The sequence below is a fragment of the Drosophila simulans genome, chromosome 2L (genome assembly GCF_016746395.2).
Source record: "Drosophila simulans strain w501 chromosome 2L, Prin_Dsim_3.1, whole genome shotgun sequence".
Classification (NCBI taxonomy): Eukaryota; Metazoa; Arthropoda; class Insecta; order Diptera; family Drosophilidae; genus Drosophila; species Drosophila simulans.
In genome coordinates, this window is record NC_052520.2 from 12,442,321 (window position 1) to 12,456,921 (window position 14,601).

General features: G+C 37.7%; 1 protein-coding gene and 1 long non-coding RNA gene across 2 annotated transcripts in view; both read left to right on the top strand.

Moving 5' to 3' along the window:
* The first annotated feature begins 4,061 nt into the window (after positions 1-4,061).
* Positions 4,062-9,581, top strand: LOC27207397. Its single transcript, XR_001600409.3, has 4 exons — positions 4,062-4,208; positions 4,259-4,289; positions 6,533-6,997; positions 7,224-9,581. It is a non-coding gene; the product is annotated as an uncharacterized LOC27207397 (long non-coding RNA).
* A 2,651-nt stretch (positions 9,582-12,232) lies between these two features.
* Positions 12,233-14,601, top strand: part of LOC6732109 (protein nubbin) — a 40,064-nt gene continuing 37,695 nt past the window's right edge. The window contains exon 1 of the mRNA XM_016180040.2: positions 12,233-12,677. The gene's annotated coding sequence lies outside the window, so the exon portion shown is untranslated. The remainder of the gene's footprint in view (positions 12,678-14,601) is intronic.

Genomic DNA, 14,601 nt, shown 5'->3' on the forward strand with positions numbered 1-14,601 from the left:
TTCTTCTTGTTTTTACCTGCATCATTATCACATTTGCCAAATATGCATCCGTGCGCATGTCCAATTTTAACAATCTCCAGCGCTGTCAATCAAAATGCAAATAGTTTTACCTCATTAAAAGCAACTTGAGGGGCAGCCGTACCAATAGCAATGTTAAAAAGGAAAAAATGCCACCGAGCATAATTTACATTTTCCAAACTGATGAAACAAACTTTTGAGGAGAGGCGCGCGCTTGCGCATTGCCAACAATTAATTGATCCAAGGGGCCAAGACGAAAAGTCCTCAATGTCTGGCTGACTGAAAAATCTAGTGACGAAGCGTAAAGATCAGTCTGAAATTATCGAATGAAAATTGAGAAGAAATAAGCGATGGGAGAGCAAAAAATATCTGTTCTTTAAGATATGATTTAATGAAAATGTTATTGCAAATTTATTCAAACTCTGTATAATATAAACTATTAAATGAAAATGTAGTTGTAAATTAAAATTTTAAAAACATTTAAATTGATTTTAAAAATAAATATACATTTATAAAGATCAATAATAAAACAATTAAATATAATTTTGTGTTTTATATTATTACTAACAAATACAGAAACCCCTTATATTTACTCACATATCTAAATCTTTGAATATCGCATGGTTTTCATAATTGATTTGCATGAATATTCACTCCACTCACGCAGCCATCTCAAAAAAGTTTGAATTGAAAAGCTTGCATCTGTTGGCGACTTCAGCTGCCGGCGACGTGTCGTTTGTCGTTTTCAACGGTTTTTACACGATTTGGTCAAAAACGTCAAACTGACTGACAGCTGCCAACTGGAGGCCCCAGGCCAACAACACTTCAACGGCAATGTCGCCAACTCACCTCTCTTTCTCTCTTACACACACTAGCTATCTCTCTCTTTTCGCCATGTGTCAGATTTGAGTTCGATCTTGCAGCTGTTGGAAAACAATTTTTCGATTGAATAATTTGCCAAGTTTTTTTTTTTCGAGCTGGAGCTGCTGCCGTTGCCTTAGACTTCTGCTTATTAACGTGGCAATAATTGCAATTGCAAATCAAAAATTTGCATAATTATTTAGAAATCACGAGGCTAGTTAGTCAGTTAATCGTCCGCTGATTGGGCCTCATTACCATGAACTAAGTTAAATGGAATGCTGGCAAAAATCGAGCACACGTCGATATTGAGCAATGACCAATTGTTGATTTGGTGAACTTTTACATACACGGCAAGAAAAATAGAAGAGGATCAATAAGCTCCTTATTTTTAGTGGCATTCTAGGAAATATGGAAATATACCTAAGCTTATAATAAATAAAATGTGTATTACTATATATTATTAAGGAGGAATATAATATGCGGTTTATCTTGAAACACTATGAGTATTTCCGCTTAAATGTTATTCATCCTGCAGTAATTCCAGTTATTATTCATTTATTTGAAAATGTTTCACAATACTAACGATTACAAAGTAGTCGACAAAAGCGCGCATTGTTCTGATGATTTTCGCAATGCCAATTTCCATTTCCAACGAATGTAAATTTTCCGCCGCGGACTTTTCGCCTTTCAATTCAGCGTGAGTCAGGCCTCAATTAATTTAAATATTGGCTCAGACGTTGCTGGCTAAAAGAATGTTGGCATCTGACGGCTACTGTTCGGGCCTTCAATGACGCAGATGATGTTGATGATGATGATGTGTTGAGGTGTCGGCGCTTTTCAAGATCACCGACACGCCCCAGTCGAGTGCATCATCTGAAGTGGGTCGGCTTGTGGCATATTCCACTGCTGATTTTGCGCTTATTAAAGATTTTTAAATACTGTAATTTGAGCAAGAAGACGATGGACTTGAACTCGCCGCTAGTAGAGTGCCAATTTATCAGGGATTCGTCATGGTCCTTTTTGGAGTGGCTAATTTAGAATGCATTTATGAAAAATCATCCAACTAATTGTCGTCGACTGAAATCCTTTTAAAGCACTTCACTCTGTGCTTATGCACAATTGATAATTGTTCGGCCACAATTACGGTCAGGTTTCCTTTTTAAATTTATGCAAACATTTAGCTGCCCTCAATTGACTCGATTCGAATCGAAAACTTACATATTTGCTCTGCTTGTCATTGAACCGATCACATTGAACCGATTGATTGTGCCTTATAAATGTGAATGTTGTTTTTAAGCTATAGTACATTGGTTATTATGAATACCAAGGTTCTTTTAACTTATATTCAGAACAATGTTGGATCTTTTATGTTTTAAAACAATATAAAAAGTTCCAATCTTAAATAAAACAAATACAACCTTTTTTTGGATATATAAAAATTACTTAGTTGTATATATTTTAAGGGTATCTAAGCTTCGCCATTGGCTTGCTAAATTCCGAGTTTTGCCTGGCATTACGATCAAATGCACTTGAGAATTAACATTTGGAATGCCTTTAACAACTGATCGAGCTTTGGCATTTAATTGAAAGTCAACATACTTATGCAAATCCCAGCGGCTGACCACCTAACGAGCCACCTCGGACCGCAGCTCACCTCATCTCAATGGACTTGGATCGGCCGGGACAAACGGATTTGCATAGAATGAGATACGAGGAGGATTTTGGCCAGCTGATTTGCATGCTCGTATAGTCCGTCCAAAGGGGTATGTGTGTGTATCCACCGGATACACGGATTCCGCGGCCAGCGAGGCAGACAATAACTTATGACAAAGGTTGCATTAAAATAATTTACAAATTAAACAGCAGAAATTACATTAAAATGAGTGAAAATGTGGCAGCCGACGAGAGACGGCAAAAAGCGGAGATTCCTTTCCGAGAAAGCCAGTTGGATGCCGCTGACCAAGCCGAAGACCAGGCTCGAAGCTTCTGCCGATGCTGACTGATGTTAATAAGGCGTCTCATAAATTATCAAGGCGAAACGTGCCGAGAGACGCAGAAGAGTGCCTGCCAATGGCACTCCATCGGGCTTCAACTTTTGTGATGGCAGCGTGTCGAGTTGGATTCTTGGGGCACGAAGTAAGATCATTTACTAGGAGTCAACGTGGAAAAGATCAACAACGGTCTCTATTTTCCCGAAATTACAACTAACAATTAAAACATGCCATTATCAAAAACCTAAAACTTTAAAAAAGACTTAAAATATATTAATACATTGTTATTTTTACTTGTTCATTTACTTTTAATAAGATAAAAAGAAAACGTAGGAAATTTAAATGACAAATTTTCTTGTGTTATTGTATCTAAATATTTATCCGAAAATTTTTAAAAAATATACTGCTATAGATTGGAGTGGTAAACTCACGTATCCATCGCCAGTTTTCCTTTTGGTAAATCTCATCTTTGGTCAACCACTTCGTCAGCGTTTTGTTGTTGTATGCAGTGGACATATGCAATGGCGCGCTGAACACAAAAAAATTTACATTGCATTTATACGGATGCGAAATGCAAGACGAGCTCAAATGAGGCGGAGGTAGGATGGAGGTGGGTTCGGGCATGGGGATCGAGATCGGGACGGGGATGGGGATGGGAATGGCAATGGGAATGGGGATGGCTGCCACTATTAACGTGACAATTTGTGATTTGTGCTGGATGCTGCTGTGACTGGTTGGTATTTAGAATTTCTTTCTCAGTGCCAGCTTCTCAGCATCCTGTTGAATGCGTTGAGGAGAGCGTCGCCAACGTTCTTGGGCTTGTTTTGTTGCTCTGACGATGACTGCATTTAGATTACGGAATTATTTAAAATATTTTATTAAACAGCAGCTGAGAGATCTCTGCTTAAGTTGCGACTAAATGCCAGCTGTGCGTGGTCAACGTAGCGGGGTATTAATTATATAAATTATTCACAAGTCATTGTGCCATTAATGAAATGTCAGCGCAGTGGAAATCCCATAAAAGTAGTGCAGCAGCGCCATCTGGCGTCCGGAACTGGTTCCAACTCCTTATCGAAGGGGTTGGAACGGATCTAAAAAAGCTAAGACCGAGGCTCTATGCAAAACTCAGGGACTGGAAGTGAGAGACCATTTAAAGGGTTGAATGGTTGTTCATTTTTTATAGAAAGGGTGGTTCGACTTTTTTTTAACACCCCACATTCAGTTTGTTTCAGACTCTGAAGAAGTAAGGACCTTAAGATGAAGCACTTTTTCTTGGCAAAGAAAAAGTTATAAAAATTGATAATATGCGGATTTGTACCTTTTTGAATGTTTTCTAAGGTAAGAGATTATTTAAAGTCGTAAACTTTTTAAAAGCATTACTATTTTAGGCACTCCTCTCTGAAATAACAATGGCGTAAGGTAAGAAATCGATCAGATTTGCAAATATGGCAGTGAGAAAAAAAACTTCAGTGGAATTTATGTACAAATAAAGGTGATTTTTCGGCTAAAATGTTTTTATAAAACATAATTTTACAATAGAACTATTTTGTGAACACATTGATGTCACCTTTTGCTAATTTTGAAAAGCCTTCAAGATGAAGAGTCTCAAAAATTAAGCTTATTAAGTTACCAACGATTCGATTTGTGAGTTCCAAAAGCCGAAGATAAACTTCTCTATATATGCTTTGCCACGAATGCACGACCAAATAAATAAACATTGAAGCACGCTTGCCTCAATCAAGTCACAAAATAAGCATTGTTTGAACACGAGCCCAATGGGATCAATTTAAATATGTATTTTTTCAGTTTCGGGTTAACCCAAAAACCTGGCCACGCTTTCAAATTCATTCCAAACCCAACAAAATTGTAATGTCTTTAAGCCACAAGTTTTTTTGTCGGATCATTTCCGTTTTCCCAACCGAAAATATTCCAGTCAAAACTTGACAAATTAGACAAATAGAAAACATGTCAAAGAACTGAGCGGATCGAGCTGACTGTCCGCCCCAATTAAGCGGCTCAAACCCATTTTTTTTTACCAGTCATGGCGAGTGCGTAAGACCAGTGGAAATTGGTAAAAAGGTGTTGATAGGGTATGGGGCAACCACCTGCTAATTAGAATAAGGAAAAGTGGAAAAGTGTTTATTCATGTTTTGTGGTAGGGAAAGGGGACTCAGTTGTTAAATGGAAAACACATATTTTCAAATTGCATGGAAAATTTTAAAAACCTATGTTTAGTTTTGGATTAGAAAATACTGCTGGTATTATAAATAATAATAAAATAACTTTATTTATAAGCTTGGCATATTTATTATGTAAAAATGAGGTTAGCGCTCCACTTTGTATTTAGGTTTAAAGCATTTATAAAGGAAATGTTGAGTGAATGATTTAAATTTTCGAATCATAGTTTCCTGATATCGATCAATGAATGCCCACGACCTAAGAAAGGCGCCTAGTCATGCTTCCGCCTTTGGAAGACAGAGCTCCTCTGAATCGCATCCCATCCCAATAGAATTCAAACACCTTGGACCCATGTCGTCCAGCTGGCGGGGCCGGCATTTGGCCGTAATCAAAATCCTTTTATAGCATTTACATAGCAACACATACAAATCAAGTAATGCCTGCTATTGGTCAGGTTTTTTTCCCCTCCGGTTTTTTTTTGTACCTGGCCAACCTGGCCACTTGTTGTGCAGTTAGAGTTAGTCATTGAGACTTGGGCCGCTGACAGGCGAGCCGATCTTAGCCGATCCGATCCAGTCGATCGTGGGAAAATGATCGATTTCATCAGGCCCGGAGAAGTGTCTCTCCCTAGACTGCAGCCATGGAGTACATGACATCGAACATGCCTGGCGAGCTGGCAAAACGCAATTGAAACGTGTTCATAAAGCAATTTTCGACTTTTTTCCACTGCTTACGGCACGAAGCTGCGGGTTTTTCTCGCCGCCGTTTGAGCTTTATGAAATGCATCTGACAGATTGTTGCCAATTTGGTAGTGGAGGCTTTTTGAATATTGATTTGATGACCGTGGAAAATGCCTTTTTTCCACTGCTATTGATGGATTGTTTGCCGTAGATAAGCACTAATAGACATCTAATGATTAATTAGGTAAAAATATGGAAAACAGTGGACTTAGCAGAAGGAGGGGACTATTAGCCAAATTATGTGAAAATGTAAAACATAGTTTCATATTTATAGCCAAAAAAACATAAAAAGGACTTTGAGTATCGATAATAAATGCTTTGGTGTATTTTTTTGTATCTGAATTAAAAATCTATAAATATTTAGATGGCACAATCAAATGCGCCACCATGAAAATGATGACATTCCCATCAGAAAATCATAATTTGGAATATGAGAAGCAAGCTTGCTCCACCCCAAAAATATAATTTATATATGCACAGCCTTCTCGTCTCGTAAAAGTCAACACAACAACCTTATTGGCAATGGTAATTTTTTTGCAACATTTTTATAATGAATTATTTTGCCACTTTTTAGTTGGCCATGCCTTTAAAGGCATTTTTCAGAGCTCCATCACCTTGTAATGGAATTTGTGTCTAATTGCATCGTTAATTAAATTCATACCACATTAATTAATTCTCTTTATTAAATTAGGAACAAACAAATGTATATATCTGAGAATATAATATTTTTCCATATAAATTCAGGAAACTCACTCAACCAAAAACGGATTAAGTGGGGATGGCAAAAAAAAACAGCTAAAATCGCCGGCAAAGAGGCGCAAAAACTTGACCAGGCCAACGATGGATGGTGGCGAATTATTATGCAGCAGCAATTACTCGCCAATTGTCGTCGCAATGAGATAGTATAGAGAATGGGAACAAAAGAGGAAAAAGCTGTTCGAAAAGGCGATAATCCGGTCGTCGGGAACGATGGACATCGAATCGAATCGAATCGGATCGGATCGCAATGATCAAACGCCTCTGGAACTTGGGATCTTGGCCAGCTCAACGGTTTTGGCCCGGCCGGCTATGACCAAATGCAGAGGATCAGGAGTTGCCAGTCGCCCCCTGTGATTATTTTTATTATAATTGCGCGTTTATTGGCGTGAGGATATGTGTTGCCACTCGAATCCGTGGGGACACTCGCTACACAATCGCACCGCCTCGACTGTGAGTGCTTTAAATTTCATAATCAAAAATCAAACACCAATTTCAAATATATATATATTTCTCGCTTTTTTTTTTGTCCACCATCATCGCCAACTACAACTGCTAATGACGACGACACCTTGGTCGAAACACATGCTCCTGGGCCCCCGATTCCATCGTCATCATCGCTCTCTGGATACTGGACAATTCGAAAACATCCCACTAATTTTTCCATATATGTCCAAAGTGGTACACAAACGGCAAACGGCAAATCGGCTTTGATTTGTGTGGCAAACTTGGCGCTTGTTATACAGCATTTTTGCGTCTCTTAAATGCTGCATTTTCCTCTGCATTTGTTGCTCTTTAGTTTAAATGGCTTATATGACTTATATATGGGTTGCAAAGAAGTCTATGAAGATGACATTGTGTTAGACTCTTGAGGCTTGTAGAACACCATTGCATTAAGCTTTCTTTAGGGATTTTAGGATCAAAAATGGTTTAGACTTTCAATTAATTAAAAGTATAGATCGAAAGCTTAATTTAATTGTATTACCTTAATATAATTTAAAAATTTATACATCAATTTTATTACAAGGTTTGCTATCATCGTTTTTCTCCTAGTTTTCACTTCAAAATGTATAATTCTTTAAAATGCCTGTACCAATTAAGTGTGGTTTACAAAATCAAACACAAGAACCCAAAATAAATAACAATTCTTATGTTGTTCATATCAGATCTGGTTTATTGTAATGTCTAATGGCTTATTTCCCACTTGTCATATCAATAATCTCGATTGGAGCCTCACCTTCATTACCTCATCAATTATTTCAAGCAAATGCAATTCAATTAGGAAGTGCATTTATAATAACCCAAGTCGAACTGTAAACTCGAATTTAAGTTGTTAAATTATATTTCAAGTAGATTTCAAATCAAGAAATTGCCGTTGGCGCCAACAGTTCCAACAAAGGCGTTAAACTGTTGGAAATCTTCCTGAAATAATTAACTATTGAGCTGAAAAGCAATTGAAAACACAAAAAGTGTTTTACAGATGAAAATCTCGAGCAATTTTCAGACCCAGCCTATCATTTTTTACTGGCACAGAAAAAAACAAATGTAATGCTTGAATTTATTTATACAAAATCTAGGAGGAGTGTTTCTAATCTAATTCAATAAACTTGTATAATAAAACCAGGATATTTATTCAGAGCATAAATAAAATGTGAAAATAACATTAGATGCTTAATGCTGTTGCTTGTTTTTTTATAATTTATTTACAGTAATCCAGAACTTTACATAAAATATAAGCGCCCAATCCAATATATTTATATTTTTATAGGTTTTTTTTTATTTATGCACCATAAACTTTTATATGTCTACACTCGAAGCGAATATAATATTAAAGCCAGACATATTTGCCCTAAGGTGCGACTTGCTTAAAAACAATTAAACCGCAGAAAAAGCGCTAATAAAATATTAAAATAATCAAGGGAACAGCACGCCAATGGCTCATTTGTAATGCTCCAGAAGAATTCCGCGTGTCAGAGGAGAGCTGATGTGGATATATAGTGGATATATAATTACATGGCCTTTTGTTGTCTGCACTTTGCGTTCGCTGCTGCGGGTGTTGTAATGCGACAATTAAAGTTATAAAACTTTCTGTTTCTTGGCCGGCCTTAGCATAATCGCACAATTTGTCAACGAGTCGGCCGCAGACAACCCCTTTCATATCACATTTAATTGTTTTTCCCTGATTGTTCGCGCTTGCCTGTTTTTTTTTTTCTGTTTTTTAATATAAATGCAAAGTTTTGGGGTTAACCAGTGGGGTTTAAATGCGTTAAAGAGAAAAATGTGCTCGGCATGGCGTGCCTGCAAGTGTGAAGTGAAAAATTGGCTTTCAGGCATCTTCATATGGATGAGTAGCCATTAGGAAGCCAAAGGTAATAATTTCTAGTTCTACACAAGGGAAAATATATGCTTATCCATATATGGTAAATGTCTAGGGGAATATCTAGTACCATATTATCATGCTAAGTAGCTTAACTTACCGGGTGGCCAAAATACCAACCACCACTTAAAAGCTAATTACATTTTTATGCTGTCCCTTTAAGGTAACATATAAATTAATTGGGGAAATATTATATTCATATAATAATTTAATATATTAGTAAGTCAAATATAAAATGATAAAAAAAATTAAGTAAGCTCCTAAAAATCGCCACAACAGACATCGAATTTATTCGCACTTAACCAGTAGCATTACAGATGTATTTAATGTAAGGAAAGGCTCCTATCAAAATCGCAAAATCGCTATTATCTTTGGCATAACAATCATTTGGAATATTTTATGCCGCTGTTTTACCAATTATAATCAGATTAAACAAGACAAATGCATTTGGCGAACAGCGCAAAATGAGAGAATACCATAAACCGGCCAAATTATTGCAAATAAATATGGATGTAAAATTGCTGAATGAGGCGGCTAAGAATTTGATTTGCGGCTACATTCTATGACATTTAAATGGAATACATGAAATCGAGCAGTTTATTCTGAACAAAACTAACCATCGGGATTAGACCATAAAGCATGCTAGAGTGCTCGTGCTCGGCGGTGTATCTGCCAGATATCTAGATACGAACTCGCATCTAGACTGTGCGTGTCAGCGAGTGTGTAGTGTGTCTTTCTCGAAGTCATATTCGTATTCGCATTCGCGTTCGCATTCGGATTGGGATGCTTCATGGTGCACTGGGCCTGGTCTGGACCATCAAACCAGAACGGCCGCCTAGGAAGAATTCTGCCATAAATCATGGTCATAAAACTTAGCTGTAATCTGCGCAGGCAGTAGAAACACTGTTCTGTTCCTCGTGGTTTTCTTTTTGCGGAAGCATTGCGGACTTTCAACTGAGCATAACTTTGATTGATAATGATGTGTCAATAATATGTGTTTGCAATTTTATGCTGACTGAGTAATGTGAATGTAACATTGTGATGAAATGCCTCGGCTGGAGTAACATTTAAATGGTAATTTAAACATCGACTTAAGTTCCAGGAAACAAACCAAGCATGATGAGCCCATCAGCCGAAGGACAGCCCATCATTTTGTAATGGTGGTATACCATCATATTGTAATAGAAGCTTATTAGGCAAGCATTTCATGATTAGATGAATTAGGATTTTTAGAATTTTATTACATTTTCAAGTAGTTTATACCAAGTTATGCGGAAATTTAACGCTGAATACAGGCTAATGTAAAGAAGTAGATGGGGCAGAGATTTAATTGGCTTTTTTTATAACATTAAAAGAACTTTTTAGAAACTCAAAAGAAATAAATGGGGCGAAAAAATACACAAAAAATATTCAAAACATATGAGAAAGTTTTACAATTTAAAATATTTTTGTATTAAATAATTTTTTAATATTTTCAGTTGAGTCAAAAAATTGTACTTCCTTTACGGATAGGGTATCCCGGATACCTCTGCATTAAATCTATAACTTTGCGGCAACTCTGAAGCGGCAACATTTGAATGACCAAAAGCGCGCAATGCGTGGAATTTGCATTCAAATTGGGGCCCGTTCACTTGGGAGGCCGGCGCCTTGAACAAAGTGGAAATACCGCAGAAATGCAAACGACAGGCTAATAAGCTCAAGCGGACAGTTTGGAATGCCTGGCCGGACTGCATATGGTAAACAATTGGCCAAGATCAGCTCCAGAAGTTGGCCGGAATTATGCACCCAGGTCGTCGATCGCCGATACCCGATTCCCGATCGCTGTTGACAGCTTTTTTAAACGCCGGCAAATTGAGCAACAGGTAAAATCTTCAGTCCGCGAAGGTGAATCAACTTAATTGCTGGCGGAATTGTGTCAGCAGATCGTGCGTTTGCGATATGCGATTTGTGAAGCAGCGGCGCCCTCCAAAACAATGCCCTTCAATGGAAACTCCGCGGGGCAGGTCCAACCTGAATGCTCTTCGCCATTCAATGGATCACCGTTTAGCTGCGAATTTTTGACGATTAATTTACTTTGTTGAGTTTATCCAGATGATGACAAACTAAATAATAAACATAACTATTTTTTCGTTTATCGTGTATTAAATTACAATTTTGTGTAGTTTTTTTTAAAGGTATTGTTAACAAAATGCAAGTAAGCACTTAGTAATACAAACAAAATGTATAATTATCTAGTTATCTAATTACAAATAATGTCTTATCTCGATGAAACCAAGAATGAAGAACAAGATATATTTAGGGGCAAAACATTATGGTTTCTCATTAAAAAAGTATTGTACTGAATTAAGCCGAAGGGAAATGAAAAGAAATTAATACTAATTCCCTCGTATTTAAAAGTTTTTACTACAAATTCGCATTTCTTTAATCAATGTGTACTTAGATAACAGCCGAGGCAGACCTAAAAATAGCGCTGCCAATAAGAGGCGTTGGCGCAACCAGTTTGCAAAACAAAAATCCAATTGGATAAGTCCGGGCCCCAAAATAAAGATAAAGCCCCCACCTGCGTCAATGTGACAGTTAACGAGGCGATATATGCAGGCGGAATGAGAGTCTATGCGAGCGTATCTCCCAATTGGACGGAGAAACACGGCTCCACCTCCAATTGGATTAAGTAGGCACACACACAAGGGGGCGATAATCATAAATTTAAATAAAGCGCGGGAGCATGCGAGTGCGAGAGGGACAGCGAGCAACCAGATTTGAATATTGCAAGAGTGTGTGTGGAAATTAGCGAGCGCGATTAGTTGTCTCTTTTTCCCCAACGGAGCAGCTTTTTGTGGAACCTAAGTGAGCGATCGCTGCTCTTTGCAGTAGTAGTGGTGAGTGGGGAGCGCGCAGAGAGAGCAAGAGCGAGTCATTTGAGATACAAGAGAATTTTAGCTCTCGAAGGAAACTTAATTGTTTGTTTTTGTATATACTAAAATGAATTAATGTTTAAACATAACTCATTACGGTTTGAGAGAGCCTAAGCGCTCTCTTTTATCCCTCTCCCACAATTGCAATGTTGCAAGCAGGTGTGTATTTGTGTGTGCAAGTACCTGCAGCAGATACGAGCAACTAAAGTCACGCACACTTGCAGCAAAACCGAACACAGAGACACTTCACATTGCAATTGTTTGAGTGCACTGCCGTTTGTTTATTTGCCTTTTGTTTATATGGATTTGGCAAAAAAAAACTTGTTGCAGCCCGCTGCCGTTAAAGTTGCCGATCTGTTGCGCATCTTTAAGATACTTTTGGCGAGCTCGCCTCAGTTGAGTTCAGCGTTCAGTGGTTGTAGCTCAAGTGCGCGAGCTCCCCGGACTTTGGCAACACATTGTGTCCTCCGCGATATCCCATGCGCTACTCGACCGATACAATACGATCCCGAACGATTCGCTTCGTTTTGAAGACACCCCTCTAATAAAAATCCCCATTCTCATCGCTCTCGCGTCGCGATTCTTTCGATCTCTTTTTGTGCCGCAGTTTTTTGCGTTTTGACGACGGCATTTGTGCGAATTGAAACGTGCTGCGATTGAGACGCAAATTTCGCTCATAGTAACATCATAATTTAATGAAAAACTATACGCTTATAGTTTCTAAAGAGTGCCCATTATTGTGCAGAGAAAGTAAAGTGATATCTAATAACTTATTCACTTGAACGAAATGAATTTGATATTTAAAGATTGAAATGTTTGTCTGAAAAACTCAACAATTGAGGTAAATCCCATGAGTATTAAATTAAGTTATGAAAAATATAAAAGAAGTTATACAAATTTTATTGTGTACAAGATGTTATACGTGAAAAGTAGTTGTAAATAATTATATATGCTGTTTAGTTAGTCTAAACTGCGCAGAAAATGAATTCAAAATTTCAGCTACTTCAAAAATACACTTTTCAATGATTGAAAACCAAGAAGAAGCCTCTTCAAAAATCTGAGAAACGATACAGTCATCTTTTGGGTACCTTAATATTTAAGTAACTTGGTAACCCAACCAATTTAGGAAAGAAATACAATTTTATATATGTTTTATTTATTAAAGAAAATAATAATGGGTAATTTAATAAATAATTTCACTGATTTTCTAATTGCCTTTTGCCTTTTTTGACTAAAAGATTGAACAAAGTTAATCAATTTTACAACAAGTGACATCCGAAATTTTTGTTGATAAGAGTTCCCAGGCCACCTGGACCCTAATCATGATTCATTCAATTAATCAAAGCCGTGTAGAATTTCACAATCCTAATCTGCAATCTCTAACAAGCTTTAATAAATGAAACATTCTTGAATTTATGTTGCTTAGCGTTTTTAAAGGGGCTTTACCCCACCCCGCAACAGTAAATAAAGTTTGACAATCTATAAAACGGGCTTTTCACCATTTAAGATTCAAGAGGTACAAGGTTACTTAAAATTACTTGAAAGCAAAGGAAATGTGTACCATATAAGAGGGGGGATCTTGTTTAAACCATTTTTAAGTAAGGCGCCTTGAGTTTCAGACCGAAGGTAAACAGAACCTGCATCAAAGTTTACTCTACAAAAGTTGAAGTGGGATACCTGTAACTCCAGTATCTTTCGCAATGTCGCTGGGTTGAGCCGTGAGGCGAGAAATAATATTGAAATTGAAATAAATAAATACGGCAAACAAAGTGCGAGAAAAATCGATCGATTTACACTTAAAAATATCGTACCACCCCACCGTTCGATTTGTTTAATGTGTATATCTATATCAATACACAAGCGTATATTATGTTGCCTTATTGATAAGGCGATCGGCTCGATATGTTTTATTAGCATAACACTTGTGGTGTGCCGCAGTTTTGAGTTCAAGTGCCTCTGGACAAGTTGGAACTGCATTTCCTTTTGGTTGGACACTCGTTCCTTATTTTTTCTTTTTTTCTTATTCAAATGCCGTTATCTGGGTGGCGTATATAGATACAGCCGTACAGATACCATTACCATTTGCTGTAACGATCGAGTGATTGATTATTTTTACAGTACAATAATAAATATTTGTGCAGCGTTTGTCGCGTTGCCTGCTTAGCCTAATTAGATAAAAATGGAATGGAAAAACGTAACCTGCTCCTTCCTCCTTCTCGTTCTCGTTCTCGTTCTTGGCGTAGCATTATCTCGACTGCGTTTTCCCATTTACCATATTCGGTGCTCCTCCGGCCGAACTGAACTGATTAAGCCCGACCGGGCCAAGAAGACCAAGACGAGTTGGGTCTTATTGGAGTATCTATATCTATGTGTAGACCCGTGTCGACAATTGCGTCGAAGCTGTTGTTTAAAAAGAAAAATGAGTTCAATTTGTTTGCTCTGGCCTGATAAGACACCTCAGCCAGCAGGTGGGCGGGGAGGGGCGGTAAGGTGAGGTGAGGAGAGTTGAGATAGAGTCAGCGAAGAACCAGTGCCATGCCACGCACTTCATACCCCAGCACTTTGCATATCATCGACGACGTGTGTTCAACAATGAAATTTCGGCCAAGCCCCAAAAAACTAATCAATTGAATGGGTATCGATTTGATAGCAGGATCCTCAAAGGTGACAGGTGCTTTGAAAATGTCGTTTTTTATTTACTTTTAAAGGTGATTAGGATTTGAGTTTTCCATTAAGGTAGGAGCTTATTACACCCATTCCGAAAA